The sequence below is a fragment of the Xenopus tropicalis genome, chromosome 5, assembly GCF_000004195.4.
Source record: "Xenopus tropicalis strain Nigerian chromosome 5, UCB_Xtro_10.0, whole genome shotgun sequence".
NCBI classification, from domain to species: domain Eukaryota; kingdom Metazoa; phylum Chordata; class Amphibia; order Anura; family Pipidae; genus Xenopus; species Xenopus tropicalis.
The window spans coordinates 153,472,079-153,489,911 of NC_030681.2; the positions used below are offsets into that span (position 1 = coordinate 153,472,079).

At 44.6% G+C, this 17,833-nt stretch overlaps 1 protein-coding gene across 2 annotated transcripts in view; it reads right to left on the minus strand.

Moving 5' to 3' along the window:
• The window catches only part of LOC100496183, a 106,110-nt gene that overhangs the window by 52,322 nt on the left and 35,955 nt on the right, over positions 1-17,833 (minus strand). Inside the window, exon 1 of one of the 2 annotated variants that reach the window (XM_002941248.5) lies at positions 15,897-16,296. The exons of the other annotated variant lie outside the window; for it this stretch is intronic. The gene's annotated coding sequence lies outside the window, so the exon portion shown is untranslated. Of the gene's footprint in view, positions 1-15,896; positions 16,297-17,833 lie in introns of those variants that run through there. 2 annotated transcript variants of the gene reach the window in all.

The window sequence follows — 17,833 nt, forward strand, 5'->3', positions numbered from 1 at the left end:
CTCGTTGATGCGGTCCCCGAACCGACTGCACCCTTAACAGTCATTATAATTCAATCATTTGGCCCTGGAGGGACCGTATTAGCCTAAATTCCCCCTGATATCGCCCACCCGAGGTCGCCAAGCCAGCAGATCTTTAAGTGTATGGGCACCTTTACATAGATAAGTTGAGTTAAACAAAGACCAAAGTCCATCAAGTTTAACCCTTCCAAGCAATCCCCAGCATCATTCTGAATGGAAAGAATCCCCCAAGGAAATGTTCCAGCTACACCAACGTTCCAGTCTATAACCACTCAATGAAATGATTTTGGACCTTGACAAGTCACCAATCTTCCCAACGTTTAATTTGTAGATATAAATATTAATCATGTGAAGCCTCAGTCCCTGAGATCATAAAGACATTACCATGGGCTGAGTATGAAACACACACCTATCGCTACTGACCTGTAATTCCATTGTGCCTGCCGCGTCCCACCGAGTGATATGTGAGCAGCAATTAGACTTTCCTCCTACAGGGGAGATACACAATACACAACAGGAGTAAAACAATTGCTTTCCTTGTGCCGTTACAGTGATGGATGGTTGCTCTGCTGAGCCTGAATGCTTGGTGGCGCCCAGCGCAGCTGCTGTACATAAGCGGTGTGAGCGGCTCGGCTTAATTCAGGCGCTGGGTACCCTTGCGGTTGCGGCTTGGTAACTGCCAAGAAAGGACAATTTCACCGATTCTTTTCTTTTAACCGTGTCTGTACTGAGTGACATATATCCTTGTGTTGTGAAGGAGAACTAAAGGAGAAAGAGTCCCCTGTAACACAGGAATTGCAACTGACTGGGGTTAAAAATGTTAACGAAGAGTAAAGAACTTATGACAAGTGCCTCAAGGTGATGGAGGAGGCCAGCTTGGAGTTCTGTGGTTCCAGTGCTTCAAAATTCAAGGTAAAATGACAGCAGCGAGGAAGAGATCTCACATATTCAGTATTAGTCCAAGAAGCAGGGTTGGACTGGGCCAGCAGGACACCAGAAAAAAATCCATTGGGGTCCTGGCCCTTGTAGGCCTCGGAGACCTAGGCCTGAACTCTGCCAGCAACTTCGCCCTCCACCCTCGCCCCCTAACATGTGAGCTAAAGAATGTGAAGTAGCAGCAGGGTGGAGGTTGGAGGAGGCTCACTTGTGGGTTAGGAAGTTCGTTATTGGGGTGGGGGGCCGCTAAAGTAGCAGCCCCGGTAGACCCCGGACAGCCCAGTCAAACACTGCCAAGAGCGAGGGTCGTAGACACCAGAGATGTTATGGAAGACCTGAAAGTTGTTATACCAGTATGTGGATACTGCAGGGCAGAGGCCTATGAGGCTCTATATCATTTCACTAACCAGTGCCCCAAATTCAAATAGGGTGCCTAATGGTCACTACTGGCGAAGGTGGCAGTTTGGCCCAACATGACCCTGGCAGAGGGCCCTAGTAGCAAGGCCAGAGTAGGGTCACGTTAAGTCAGGGTTGTCTGGTTGCAAATGTGCAGTGTTTATCTGGTTATAAGAAAACTCCCACTGACGGTAAGGGAGAAGGCTGAAGCCATTGTTTGTTTGTTTACCCAAGGAGACATGGGCCCCTGTGGATGGAGGGCAGTGCCCTGTGATGGTAGGACTATTACAAACCTAAGGAGGTGAGTAAAGTGGATGAGGTATTTCTCTACGGAGGCCTAGTTGGTACATATAATGGTACTTGATCGTGGACCATGTTGCTGAAGAAGAGCGTTCCCTCAGGCATTGGGGAGTTGCCTACTGACTGAGAAAGTGCCTCCTCTGCTGAACCAGATCCAGACTCGGAGGAGAAATCACTTTGGATGCCCTCCAGTCGAGCAGAGCCAACTGTTCCCACCACCGTATTCCCATCCCAGCTGTTTCTACACCCCAGGTGGGAATATTACCTGCCATATGCTTCACTGGGGGGGCACGGGTGCAATGGAACATATAGACAATACGACACCTGTAGGGAAATTCCCGATATTCTCTTTATTACAATAATCTTTTAACAGAGGAAACGACCGGATTCATTTCTGTGACAAACAACCAAGGCAGCAAATGATTCCAGTTGGGATACAATGATATTCAGGCTCCTTTGAGGGATAGATTTCCCTGTAGAAAGAATAGAAGCCGTAGAACTGCAACTTCCTCTGATCTTCCGATAGAGTTTCTTTAGTGTTTCGCTCATTAATTAAAATCTGCTGCACTTGTATGTTTCATGTCCAACCTGGGGAGCACTGAAATATTTTGACATTGTTGGGGCATTTGTAGATCTGCTGTAGGGCCATATGCACCATCATTCCTTTCCATTCGGCTTAATACGGATCTATATCCGGTGAGTAGGCCGACCCATTGGGTGTGAGGGAAAAGGAGATCATACAAGGGAAAAAGCTGCTCCTGGTAACTTTGAGAGATGAATTTCCGGGTTTTAAACCAGAAATACGGCTCTTCTAGTGCAGACAGGGCAATTTTGTTCTCCACACTAGAGATTTGGCCGCCCCTGGACCCCCTCTGGCGCTGTAAAGGTAAGTGTGGGGGTTCCGAGGGGGGACGGCATTGGAGGATCCAGGGCCAAAAACACCCCTGGATGCAGGAAGCTGCAATTCACTAATTGGATATTGGACATTTGTTTGTTGAAGAACCTATTCTAGATCCGAACATTTGATTAACTGGTATAAATATACAGACCTCGGGAATCAGATCAAAGAAAAATTATATTTCTCCCATTTTTTATATGCGTTCGTAACGTTACCCCCTCAGCAGTGGTGGAAGCTCAAAACTGCCGAGATCCATTGAATCCAATCAGCACCTCTTTGAATGGGAATCTCTCACCCTAATTACTAGAGCTTTACCATTGAAATCTATGTCACATGGTGGAACATTTCCATCCTATAAATACAGTCTTGAGTACATGGCATTATATTATGAAATGAGATCCAACTGTTCGGTCCTATGGTTGGTATCCATATATCTGGGTAACTTCCCAGCCTTACCAAAATAATCCTAGGAATTGGTACACTTACCAAGAATCTCTCTGGTTGGGTGGAAAACATCTGAAACCAGTAGTCAGAAATGCACCCAGCTACATTCATGGCACCACAGACCTCCTGAACAAGCTTACAGCGTAGGTCCTATACCTGAGGGAACCAGTTGATCGCTTGTACACAAATAACCCCCATGATGACATACAAGGCTTACATACAAAACACAACACAACACATTTGCTAGCAAGTCATGTGTGTGTTGAATGCCCAACAACAGGGCTGTATGTTGGCAAGACTGAGCCAGCAGATGTCCTCCTACATATCCAATAATATCAATGGTGGAAAACCAGATTTCCAATGTCCTAATGTGAAAAGAGTTTGGGGAATTTGAGATCTGCACCAAGTGGCCCAACAACAAAGTACTTTACTTTCCTGTAGACTTTCACCAGCACAATGGGACCATTTGGTCAAGTCAACAGAGACCTTATGAGAAGCTCCCACCCAACTATTCATTCAGATCATAGTATCATGTCTAAATTCTATACAGTCTTTATAAGTAGCTGGAGTGTAAGCATTGTGTATCCTCTGGGGAAGGGTTGTTAAACCCATGGGCAGTAGCTGTAGCAAGTCCCCCATTATCCCTAGCTGGTCAGGTAGAACAAACAGCAGTAAGCATGATCATGTTGTTTTGCTTTGGGGTCAGACACACTTGCGCTTCTACATTCCTCCTCCCAAGCTCCTTCAGGCTGTTTTTCTTTCTTTAACGAGCCGTCACAGTTGCCCAGTAAGTAAATATTCTCATAAAGATCTTCTAAGTGTTTGCAAGTAGGCAGGGTGCTTGGGAGAACATTTGGGCTTTTTATGGCAGGTCACATTATGTGTATATATAGAGTGACCCCGGCACTTACAGATTCCCTCATTCATTTCTTATTCTCCCCCAGGGACCTGGAGCCCCCACTCCTGGGCCAGAAGACTAAATACAGAAAAATATATGATCACAATATCGGCACTAAAATAACAATATCCCTCCTTTACAGAAACTGCAGCATTAATAGGCACGGAATTGGATATTTATATATTAAAAAACGGCCTGGGGCCAAATGAGCAAGTTAGAACGACAGGTATAGGCGTCCGTTGGTGCCCGATTTCAGGCCAGATGTTGGTTGGGCAGGCCCAACGTTAGTGCCCATACACCGGCCAATAAGCTGCCGAATTGATTGAAGGAAAAAAAGTATAGAGTGGAACCAGTAATAAGGTAACTGGCCTGTGTGGGTGGGTAGGTGAGTGAAGGGCAAAGGGGTATGAAGGGGCATTAAGTAATGTAAATGTTACAGGGGAGGTTTACCTTTAAGTATGTTATAGAATGGCCCATTCTAAGCAACTTTTCAGTTGGTCTTCATTATTTATTTTAGTTTTTGAACTCTTTCCAGCTTTTAAATGGGGGTCACTGACCCCGGCAGTGAAAAAACTATTGTTCGGTGAGGCTCCAGGTTGGTTTTTTTTATTGTTGCTTTGTAACTTTTTCTATTCAGCCCCTCTCCTATTCACATACCAACCTCTCATCCAAACCACTGCCTGGTTGCTAAGGTAACTTCGACCCTAGCAACCAAATAGCTGCTGGAAATCCAAACTAGAGAGCTCCTGAACTAAATACCAAATAACTAAAAAACTACAAATAATAAAAAATGAAGAAGACCAATTGCAAATTGTCTCAGAATATTACGCTCTACATCATACTAAACGTTAACTCAAAGGTGAACAACCCCTTGAGTGGCATGTAAGAATCACATATTCCCACACCTTGTGTCTCAACCCTTTCTCCTTGTAGATTGTAAGCTCTTTTGGGCAGGGCTCTCTTCCCCTCTTGTATCGGTTACTGATTGCTTTATATGTTACTCCTTGTAGATTGTAAGCTCTTTTGGGCAGGGCTCCCTTCCCCTCCTGTATCGGTTACTGATTGCTTTATATGTTACTCCTTGTAGAGTGTAAGCTCTTTTGGGCAGGGCTCTCTTCCCCTCCTGTATCGGTTAATGGTTGCTTTATATGTTACTCCTTGTAGAGTGTAAGCTCTTTTGGGCAGGGCTCTCTTCCCCTCCTGTATCGGTTATTGATTGCTTTATATGTTACTCCTTGTAGAGTGTAAGCTCTTTTGGGCAGGGCTCCCTTCCCCTCCTGTATCGGTTATTGATTGCTTTATATGTTACTCCTTGTAGAGTGTAAGCTCTTTTGGGCAGGGCTCTCTTCCCCTCCTGTATCGGTTATTGATTGCTTTATATGTTACTCCTTGTAGAGTGTAAGCTCTTTTGGGCAGGGCTCTCTTCCCCTCCTGTATCGGTTATTGATTGCTTTATATGTTACTCCTTGTAGAGTGTAAGCTCTTTTGGGCAGGGCTCCCTTCCCCTCCTGTATCGGTTATTGATTGCTTTATATGTTACTCCTTGTAGAGTGTAAGCTCTTTTGGGCAGGGCTCTCTTCCCCTCCTGTATCGGTTATTGATTGCTTTATATGTTACTCCTTGTAGAGTGTAAGCTCTTTTGGGCAGGGCTCCCTTCCCCTCCTGTATCGGTTATTGGTTGCTTTATATGTTACTCTGTATGCCCAATGTATGTAACCCACTTATTGTACAGCGCTGCGGGATATGTTGGCGCTTTATAAATAAATGTTAATAAAAATAAAAGGGCAAGTTTGCTCCTTCTGTGAGGGAGATGCCATACTCATTGCCTCTCTGCAAATAGGAAAGACCCTGTGGCTGCAACAATGACTTCATTTGAGCTTTAAAGCTGTTCCACTAGCAGAGAACCTGTATAAATAAATTAAAAAAAAAAAAAAAATATATATATATATATAACTGGCTGCTGAACTACTAACCCTCTCTGGAGGTTTCTACACAAAGTGGCACTTTACAGAAAGGCGCTTTGATCGCTCTGCCAGCGGAAGGCTGTGATGGGATACAGAGCAGCAAAGCGTCGGGGGCACGAATGCCGGAACGCTCGCCGGAATGCCCCAGTACTGAGTCACGCAGTCGGGCAGCTGGGCGCTATCAGAGATCCCTGCCAATGAATATTCCCAGCGTCTGTGAATCAGGGGCTTTCATATACAGAACAGAGAGCATCAAAGCCCTGTCTGAACCCATTCTGGCAGCCCCCGCCGGCCCCCCAGCCAACCCGCCGGCCCTTTATACAATGTGTCATATGGGCAATTGCTTCCAATTTGGACACTTTCTTTGAAATTAGAAAATCAGACCAGGACCAGTTCCAGAGTCGCAACTCCATTACTTCATCTAAACAGGGGCCCCGTCTGTACCTCATACCCTGCCCAGCACCAACCACTGAGCTGCGGATATTAAAGGGAAACTAAACCCCCAGAATGAATACTTAACCAACAGATAGGCACTTAACATTATGTAAACTATTAAAGAATCTCACCAAACTGATATATCGAGATATATATATAGTATACACACACACACAAACACACACACACACACACACACACACAGGTACAGGACCCATTATCCAGAATGCTCTGGACCAAGGGTATTCCAGATAAGGGGGTTTTCCCATAATTTGGATCCCCATACCTTAAGTCTACTAAAAAGTCTACCAATTAAACATTAAATAAACCCAATAGGGCTGTTCTGCCCCAATAAGGGGTAATTATATCTTAGTTGGGATCAAGTACAGGTACTGTTTTATTATTACAGAGAAAAGGGAATCATTTAACCATGAAATAAACCCAATAGGGCTGTTCTGCCCCCAATAAGGGGTAATTATATCTTAGTTGGGATCAAGTACAGGTACTGTTTTATTATTACAGAGAAAAGGGAATCATTTAACCATTAAATAAACCCAATAGGGCTGTTCTGCCCCCAATAAGGGGTAATTATATCTTAGTTGGGATCAAGTACAGGTACTGTTTTATTATTACAGAGAAAAGGGAATCATTTAACCATTAAATAAACCCAATAGGGCTGTTCTGCCCCAATAAGGGGTAATTATATCTTAGTTGGGATCAAGTACAGGTACTGTTTTATTATTACAGAGAAAAGGGAATCATTTAACCATGAAATAAACCCAATAGGGCTGTTCTGCCCCCAATAAGGGGTAATTATATCTTAGTTGGGATCAAGTACAGGTACTGTTTTATTATTACAGAGAAAAGGGAATCATTTAACCATTAAATAAACCCAATAGGGCTGTTCTGCCCCCAATAAGGGGTAATTATATCTTAGTTGGGATCAAGTACAGGTACTGTTTTATTATTACAGAGAAAAGGGATTTTTAAAATGTAAGTCTATGGAAGACAGGCTTTTTGTAGTTTGGAGCTTTCTGGATAACTGGTTTCCAGGTAACAAATCCCACACGTGTATCCGTAAATATTGCCCTTTTACAGCCTTTCCCTTGAGCCGCCATTTAGTGATGGGCTGTGTGCTCCCTCAGAGATCAGCTGACAGGAAGTGATGCAGCTCTAACTGTAACAGGAAGTAGTATGGGAGCAAAAGGCAGAACTCTGCCCATTCATTGGCTGATGGGGCCTAGCATGTATGTGTGCCTTGGCTTGTTTGTGTGCACTGTGACTCCTATGATCCCAGGGGGCGGCCCTTAGTACTTAAAATGGCAGTTTCCTATTTAGGATTACCCAATGGCAGAAACTACTTAAAAAATAGAATACTAACAACATTTAAACATTTCATATCATTAAACACAAATGCTTTATAATTCAAATTAAATTTGTAACTTGGGAACTGGCAGCAGTTCAATAACCGAGACTTTGTATTGAGTCCAGGAACCCAGATACTATGGCAGATAAAAGCACATAAATGTGTATTGGTATCCTTGCCAAAATTCAACTGCCTTTATCACTCTGTTCCACATGTGCAGCAAACAGGACTGTGGCACCCTGCTGCTTTACTGCAGTGCTGCAATGCAGTATTATTCATAGGACTAAGCATTACAGTGAGTTATTTGCAAGGTTCTTAAGAAAAAGATGTTGGGGGTTATGTGATAATAAAAGATGCTAAGTTGGCAACCAATCAGTAGGAGGCATTTACTGATCTCCTGTATAAAAGCAAACATCTTATTGGCTGATTGGGGTTACTGCGCCTTGGCAAACTTAACCCCCCATATGTAATAAAAGGCACTAAGTGTTTTGGGACAGGTGCTCCTTATGGATTAAACTCAGGCTCAGTGAAGATTTGAGTCATGAGATGCTGAAAAAATATACATGATATTTGGCCTTTATTGGCTAGGATGGGCCCTTGTGGGCTACCAGAGGGGGGAGCTTACCCAAGGTAATTGCACTGGGGCTATATCTGGGCATGGTGGGGCAGGTAGGGAACATACACTTATGGAAGCCGTACTACACACATATATACAGCCTGCGAGTGAATGAGTAAGGGGAATGGTACTACACACATATATACAGCCTGTGTGTGAATGAGTAAGGGGAATGGAAGCCGTACTACACACATATATATACAGCCTGTGAGTGAATGAGTAAGGGGAATGGTACTACACACATATATACAGCCTGTGTGTGAATGAGTAAGGGGAATGGAAGCCGTACTACACATATATATACAGCCTGTGAGTGAATGAGTAAGGGGAATGGTACTACACACATATATACAGCCTGTGAGTGAATGAGTAAGGGGAATGGTACTACACACATATATACAGCCTGTGAGTGAATGAGTAAGGGGAATGGTACTACACACATATATACAGCCTGTGAGTGAATGAGTAAGGGGGAATGGTACTACACACATATATACAGCCTGTGAGTGAATGAGTAAGGGGAATGGAAGCCGTACTACACACATATATACAGCCTGTGAGTGAATGAGTAAGGGGAATGGAAGCCGTACTACACACATATATACAGCCTGTGAGTGAATGAGTAAGGGGAATGGTACTACACACATATATACAGCCTGCGAGTGAATGAGTAAGGGGAATGGTACTACACACATATATACAGCCTGTGAGTGAATGAGTAAGGGGAATGGAAGCCGTACTACACACATATATACAGCCTGTGAGTGAATGAGTAAGGGGAATGGTACTACACACATATATACAGCCTGCGAGTGAATGAGTAAGGGGAATGGTACTACACACATATATACAGCCTGTGAGTGAATGAGTAAGGGGAATGGTACTACACACATATATACAGCCTGTGAGTGAATGAGTAAGGGGGAATGGTACTACACACATATATACAGCCTGTGTGTGAATGAGTAAGGGGAATGGTACTACACACATATATACAGCCTGTGAGTGAATGAGTAAGGGGAATGGTACTACACACATATATACAGCCTGTGTGTGAATGAGTAAGGGGAATGGTACTACACACATATATACAGCCTGTGAGTGAATGAGTAAGGGGAATGGAAGCCGTACTACACACATATAATTATATATACTGGCCGGTTCTCATGGGACACTACAGAGACTCCCACTGTTTATACAGTAAATTAGTGCTTCTCTTGCCTCCCCTGAAGCACAGAATTAACCCCATGTTTGTAGCACAGCCGGAGCGCCAGGTTTATTTGACTTTTTTAGCCTTTCTAAACATTTGGCGCAGAGTCTGCATTTCTGACAGGTTTAGAGCCCGGCCTGAGCTACTCGGAGCATTAAGCGGCCGGCCCTGGGGGACACGGGGTATATTTATATTGGGTATAAATAAGCCTCTGCTCTTCAGGCTTTGGCCTGGTTCCTAAAAACGGCAGAAGGGAAGCGTGAGAAGGTGACACAGGGGGCTATTGTGTCTGTCCCGCGGGGTCCTGCCCCCCCCCCCCCAGTCATTGGGAGATAAAGCAGCACAGAAACGGCAATAGCGGTCTGCAGGGCCCCGGAGTCTGGTTTTAGTATGTTATAGAATAGCCTATCTGGCAACTTTGCCATTGGTCATTTTTTTTTTTTTATAGTTTAATTATTTGCCTTCCTCTCCTAACTCTTTGCAGCTTTCAAATGGGGGTCACTGACCCCGGCAACCAAACCCTATTGCTCTGTGAGGCTCCAGTTTTATTGTTATTGTTACTTTTTATTCCTTTTTCTATTTAGTCCCTCTCCTATTTATATCCCTATCCCTTGTTTAAACCACTGCCTGGTTGCTAGGGTAAATAAGACCCTAGCAACCAGATAGCTGCTTAAATAACAAATGGAGAGCTGCTGGACAAAGAGCTTGAAGACCAATTCCAAATGGTCTCAGAATATCAATGTCTACATTATATTAAAAGCTAATTTAAAAGGTAAACTACCCCCTTAAGTGGGTGTCCAGACTCACCGCCACATTTCAATTTACCTGATTTTATTATTAATCAAAGAGGGAACATATTTATGCAGCACTTTGCAAAGACCGTTCATGCCTTACGGGAGCTCATCAACTAAGGTTCCTATCAGATACAGAGGGTCAGAATGCTTTGAATCAGAGTTCTGGATACCGGGACACCGTTTACTACCTTATTACCGGGGTCGGTGACACCCAGCAACAAGAAAGCCCCAGTCATTTCCATCTCCCAGCCCCAGTATCAGTAATAACTGGAAGAAAAATCAAATACAGGTATAGGACCCCTTATCGAGAATGCTCGGGACCAAGGGTATTCTGGATAAGGGGTCTCTCCATAATTTGGATCTCTATACCTTCTAAAAAACCGTCTACTAAAAAAAAAATCAGTCAAAGATTAATTAAGCCCAATAGGGCTGTTCTGCCCCCAATAAGGGGTAATTATATCTTAGTTGGGATCAAGTACAGGTACTGTTTTATTATTACAGAGAAAAGGGAATCATTTAACCATGAAATAAACCCAATAGGGCTGTTCTGCCCCAATAAGGGGTAATTATATCTTAGTTGGGATCAAGTACAGGTACTGTTTTATTATTACAGAGAAAAGGGAATCATTTAACCATGAAATAAACCCAATAGGGCTGTTCTGCCCCAATAAGGGGTAATTATATCTTAGTTGGGATCAAGTACAGGTACTGTTTTATTATTACAGAGAAAAGGGAATCATTTAACCATGAAATAAACCCAATAGGGCTGTTCTGCCCCAATAAGGGGTAATTATATCTTAGTTGGGATCAAATACAGGTACTGTTTTATTATTACAGAGAAAAGGGAATCATTTAACCATGAAATAAACCCAATAGGGCTGTTCTGCCCCCAATAAGGGGTAATTATATCTTAGTTGGGATCAAGTACAGGTACTGTTTTATTATTACAGAGAAAAGGGAATCATTTAACCATTAAATAAACCCAATAGGGCTGTTCTGCCCCAATAAGGGGTAATTATATCTTAGTTGGGATCAAGTACAGGTACTGTTTTATTATTACAGAGAAAATGAGAATACAGTTTAAAATTCTTTATTATTTCATTAAATTGGAGTCTATGGGAGACGGGCTTTCCGTAATTCGGAGCTTTCTGGATAACAGGTTTCCACATAAGGGATCCCATACCTGTATTTAGACTTAAAGTCTATATCACAATGGGGGGGCATTTATTAATCATTCTTAGTTTCACGGTTTTAGAGTTTTCTAAGACCACAACAAAACTCATTTCCACGAATGTCAGTCAAAAGATCAGAATTGAAAAAGCAAACAAAAATCGCTTAAAAAAGTCACGTTTTTTACAAAATTGTATTTGCCCACCAAACCCCCCCCCCCCCCATAAAGTGAATTTCTGTTGCCGCTAAGCGCTGCTGGATGGAGCCATAGGGTACAGAGCGAGGGCAGAAGCCTAATTAACGCTGATTATACAGTCCCCTCACCCTATAATTAGTCTGTGCAGCCGACTCGTTACCTCACACAGACGTGTGGAATGTTTGGGTTTCTAAATACGGGGAAATCCTGTTGGAACAACCAAGTAACCGAATGCGGGAAAACAAGTCAGTGGAAATGAATGGAAAAATATGAATTGTACAGTATAATAGGGGGTTAGTTTGCCTTTAAACCTCAGCCAGTGCCTGTAAGAGGCGGCCGTGTAACTAACAGGCGACTTCTCGCCCCCGGCAATGAAACACAGAGACGGCGGATAAATATTTACAGCCAGCGGCTCGGAGCAAACAAACAAACAAACAAACAAACAAAGCCATCTGTAGGGAAGGGCTCCTGTGCCAGCAGCCGCCTGTTATTAACGTTCCAGCTAAACTGCTTTATACCATAATATTATACTATGCGCCGGGGGGGGGGTGATAATATCCTTATACAGTCACATTACGGCTTTATATGTGGGATCCGCCAGAACCAGAATAAAACCGTAAAGCCCCCGCTGGTTATAGGGAAGGAACGCAATACCCACAGTTCCCAGCTGACTTTTAGCTGAAAGTGTCGCCATTTGTGGGCAAAAAATAATTTTTTTAGTTTCAAAGTTGTCACCTTTTGCGTGTGTGTGTGTGGGGGGGGGTTCCTGGCGCTCTCATATTACTGGGGGTCATTTGTTTAATTATAAAAGTATACATTATACAGTAATATGATTGGTACCACTGGGCCTAGTCAGGGTCGGGTTGGGAGGTGCAGGGCCTACCGGGGCCCCCGCTGTTTGCACAACCCCTTCATCCCCTGTACCTTATACTTATGTTAGCTGTGATTGGGGGAGGGAGCTTGGCTGGGGATCCGGTCTGGGTCAGCGCCCACCAGGTTTTTTGTATGTGCCCCACCGGCCCAGACTGACCTTGAGCCAGGCAGCTCTCATTGCCAATGTCAATGTATAGATTGTAAGCTCTTTTGGCAAGGGCCTATTGGTTCTCTGTATGCAATTCTCTATGTCCAATGTATAAACCCACTTATTGTGCAGCGCTGCGTGGTATGTTGGCGCTTTATAAATACATAATAATAATAATAATAATAATAATAATTAATGCCAGCTCCAATCTGCCATCAGTTCCCACAAAATCCCAGGCCTGCCCATCCGACCAATCAGATATTTCTATTATGTTTTCAACCGGGATGTTATTCATTCTCTGCTCACTGCCCAGTGCCCCGGGTTGTGCAGAAAAGCAGCATTGTGTGTAATATACAGACCCATACATAACGTACTGATGAACCTCTATGGGTTGCAATAGAACTTAGGATGAACAGTTGCTCCAATAAGACCAGTCGGCCTCCCTAAACCTTCCTCCTATGCCCTATTCCTTTATTCTTGTTCAGTCCCCCCCCCCCCTTCTATGGCCCCCACTGAATCTCCTGTATAGTAGCCGCCATTCTGATATAGAGCACAAACCCAATGAGTGCCACTGGCACAGATCCTACCTGATCCCCATAGAGAGCAGACGTGTGTCTCCTGTGTAAGGAGGTTCCCCCGGGGGGCCCAGTTAGGGATTAGGGGGGTTTGAAGCCTCTAGTCTTGTAGGGATTATACCACCCTGCAGGATGTTTGCCCTTTTATTATACACAATTTTCATTTTCCTGCTATTTTTCATCAAGAGCAGAGGAGAGGAGTAGGAAAGGTTCCTCAGTTGGAGGAAAGAAGCGGCAAATGAAAGCTGCTGATGGCCGGGAAACAGAGGAAAGTGCCTGTGTGGCCCCCGAGTGTGAGGAGGAAGGAGCCCCATGGAAGTCAGTGAGAGATAGAGCCCATTGCTGAGCCGGTTACTAGGCCTCCAGCCTGCAACGAGCCGAGCCCCCACTCACCTGGGAACCGGGTTGGACTGGGGGGGGTGATGGGCCCACCGGGGCTCCTGCCCCTGGAGCCCTGCAGGTGCCCGTCCCCCCCCAGGGGCCCCCCTGACGTCCTCCCCCGAGCATGTAAATTTAACATGCCAGGGCAGGAGCGGTCGGGCAGGGGGAGCCAGAAAGGGTCGGGTCTGGGCCACCGGCCCAGGTGAGGAGGAAAGGAGAGGTACCGGCAATGCTGAGACTACCGGCCATGCTAAGACTACCCCAGTGTGTGCCGTACCCTGTGAGCAAAGGGGTAAGCGCTGAGAGACCGAGCTGGAACCTGGAGAGGGAGTGAATGGCCGGGGCAGGGACACCGGGCTAGTGCAGGACTGTGGGATACTGGCAACTGAAATTGTTGAGGGGGCTCTGGGGAAGGAGAGGAAAGGCTGGAGGCACAGATCCCATCTGATCTCCCCCCCCCCCAACTTGCTTATGCAATACGGCCTATGGCATTCTGTCTGCCCCCCCGGATGCAGGATCCATGTACATGATAATATCAGTAATGAGGTACCACCTATGGCAATCCCGCTGTAGGAGATCACTCGGCCAGGAGGATGTTGTTATTGGCCTTATAGTGACGTCTGCGGTGGCCGATTTGGGTTTCCTGAGGGAAAGGGGGGAAACAGAGCTGCACAAACGCATCCAACTGGCGGTACAGAACCCTGTATCCCGGTCACACTCACTATCGCCAGATAATACAGTAACAGCCGATTCCATTTGCTTTTTGCTAATTAAGATCAGTCATGGTATCCATATCGAATGAGAAAGTGACCAATACTATCCCCACCGCCAGTTGCAGCCAATCAGCTGGCCAAGTTCCTTCAGCGCCATTTTCCAATCATTTCCGGATGGCAGATTGGAGAGTATCATGTTCAGGGAGAGGGATGGGTTGGTGTGGCCGGGCGTATAAAGGTGGCGCGTGGGGAGGGAATGGTCTTTTTATGGACAAAGGGAGGACTTTGCCGGCATCTGTTCCTTGGGAGGGAATTATGGACAGAGGAAGGGCTCTGGGAGGGTTTGGTGTGTGGCGATTGGAAATTTCCTATCTGATCCCCCCATTGTAAGCAGCAGTCCTGCCCTGCTTTATGGCTGAGATTCTAGCTATCTGTATAACAGAGCATTCTGTCACAGTGGCACAGATCCTATCTGATCCCCCCCATTGTAAGCAGCAGTCCTGCCCTGCTTTATGGCTGAGATTCTAGCTATCTGTATAACAGAGCATTCTGTCACAGTGGCACAGATCCTATCTGATCCCCCCCATTGTAAGCAGCAGTCCTGCCCTGCTTTATGGCTGAGATTCTAGCTATCTGTACTACAGAGTATGGGGCTTCAAAAATGATCCTTTCTTCATCAATGCAAATGAATGAAATCTCTCCCAGTAAGTCCCATTGTTGCCTACGGAGTCACTAAAACTCCATGATTTCTCTCTCATTTTGCTGCGACAATTCAAAAAAGTTGCGTTATTGGACAAACCCAGCGAAACCTTTAAAATTTCAAGACAAAAGAACGAACTCCAGGGAAAGAGAAGGCACCTTTGCCATTGACTTCTATATGAACTCGGCAAGTGTAATCCGGTGAATTTTCAAATTCGGATTTTTAGCCATTTAGACGCATAGTAAATATTGGAACGAAAGTTGCAGCGTTTCTCTGCGACTTTTCGAAAAAAAAAAAATCAAATTTAGTTTAAAATTGAAAATCAGTGGTTAGCGAATGAGCCCCTAAGGGGCAGATTTACCAATCCATGAACGGACCGAAAGCGTCCGAACGCGTTTATTCGTAATGATCGGTATTTTTGCGACTTTTCCGTTGCCGTCGCGACTTTTCCGGCGCCGTCGTGAAAAAATCGGATTGGTTTTCCGCCGATTACTATTGCTCAATATGAAAAAATCGCGACAGCACCGAAAAAGTTGCGCAAAATATGATAAAGTCGCGACAAATACGCAAAATTTTCGTTTCCAATACGATTTTTTTGGGATTCGGATTCGTGGATCAGTAAATCTGCCCCTAAGCGTGTCCCGGCCACAACACAATTACATCCAGAACAGTCGTATTTTATTAAACCTTTATCTTTTAAAATGATCATTTAAGAACACATCGTCCCTATGTTATTAACTGGCATTGACACAACTGTCAGCTCCATGCGATGCAGCAGCTGGAGCCCATTACCCCCGACTATCACTGCTAAGGATAACGGGAAAAAAGTATCTTGGGTTTCCCAGATTTATACAAAGTTACCTACCTCTCTTTCCTACGGCGCCGAATAATTCACAAGTCCCAGGTCCCAACTCCCGGCGCAGGATCCAGCGTCTGGCACATTACATTAAAGGGGAACTTAAGCGACGGCATTTAATCAGCCATTTCCACATTTTTGATCATGATGAGATTGTATCCTTGGGACTGCGGAGAGAGTTGTGCGAGAGCGTCGGTGTGAGAGTGTCAGTGTGAGAGTGCTGGAGCTTGCCCCCCCAGCTGGCCGGCTGCACCGGAGAGGAACGCTGGCTAAACAGTGCCTCTCTCTTCCCTACCCGGGACTTATTTTCCTAAGTGTACTTAACATGTGCGGAATGCTAATGAGTGACAGATGAAACGTGCCGTCGGGGAGACAGTGACGCAGGGGGGGCACCTGGGAGGAAGGAAGATTGAAGCAAAACAATAATAAAAGACTATAACGAGGGGGCACGCAGCGCCGCCCCCCCTGCCCCATGTATATATAGCAATATCATCCCGGGAGGTGGGCAAGGAAACATCTGGGGATGAGTTCATACAGGCAGGTTACTGGAAAGGGGCCCAATGTTTAATGCCGCCGAGTCCTAAATCTTTCAGCAAAAAGAGAGGAGATGTCCGCTGAGCCGCACTTGGGGAAATATTTATAAAGCTGTGCAAAGCAGGGGAGGCGTTAAAGTTGGCGCCGTTAGAGTCCGAGAGCAGGAACGAAAGCCACACATGGTGATCACAGGGGTAATGCATTGATCGGTGTGTTTATATAGTGAATAAAGTACCTCCTGTTGTAATGTATAGGGATATTATAAGCCCCCGAGGAGTTCCTTATAATATATAGTTAATAAAGTACCCCCTATTGTAACATATAGGGATATTATAAGCCCCCGAGGAGTTCCTTATAATATATAGTGAATAAAGTACCTCCTGTTGTAATGTATAGGGATATTATAAGCCCCCGAGGAGTTCCTTATAATATATAGTGAATAAAGTACCCCCTATTGTAACATATAGGGATATTATAAGCCCCAGAGGAGTTCCTTATAATATATAGTGAATAAAGTACCCCCTATTGTAACATATAGGGATATTATAAGTCCCCGAGGAGTTCCTTATAATATATAGTGAATAAAGTACCCCCTATTGTAACATATAGGGATATTATAAGTCCCCGAGGGGTTCCTTATAATATATAGTGAATAAAGTACCCCCTATTGTAACATATAGGGATATTATAAGTCACAGAGGAGTTCCTTATAATATATAGTGAATAAAGTACCCCCTATTGTAACATATAGGGATATTATAAGCCCCCGAGGGGTTCCTTATAATATATAGTGAATAACGTGCCCCCTATTGTAACATATAGGGATATTATAAGCCCCCGAGGGGTTCCTTATAATATATAGTGAATAACGTGCCCCCTATTGTAACATATAGGGATATTATCAGTCACCAAGGAATTAAATACATTTATACAGGTCATGGAACTCAGAGGTGACTTCTAATATCCTCATATTTTACAACAGGGGGTACTTTATTTATAATTATATACAAGTTTCAGTGAGTTGTGACAGAAGTTACATCACTTAGCTCCGATTATAACTGATGACATCACTTAGCACCGTTTATAAGGATATAATTTACAGTTTGGCCCTATCACATTCCCACCAGTCCCTGCCCCAGTGAGCTTACAATCTAAGGTCCCTATCACATTCCCATCAGTTCCTGCCCCAGTGAGCTTACAATCTAAGGTCCCTACCCCATTCCCATCAGTCCCTGCCCCAGTGAGCTTACAATCTAAGGTCCCTACCCCATTCCCATCAGTCCCTGCCCCAGTGGAGCTACGTGTGTTTAGCAGGGGCAATTCTCAGTACTGTCTATGGCAGGGGATTTTCTGGTGTTTAGTAGCCGTGACAAGTAGCTGCTACTAAGTAGCTCTGTGTCTCTTCACCCTTA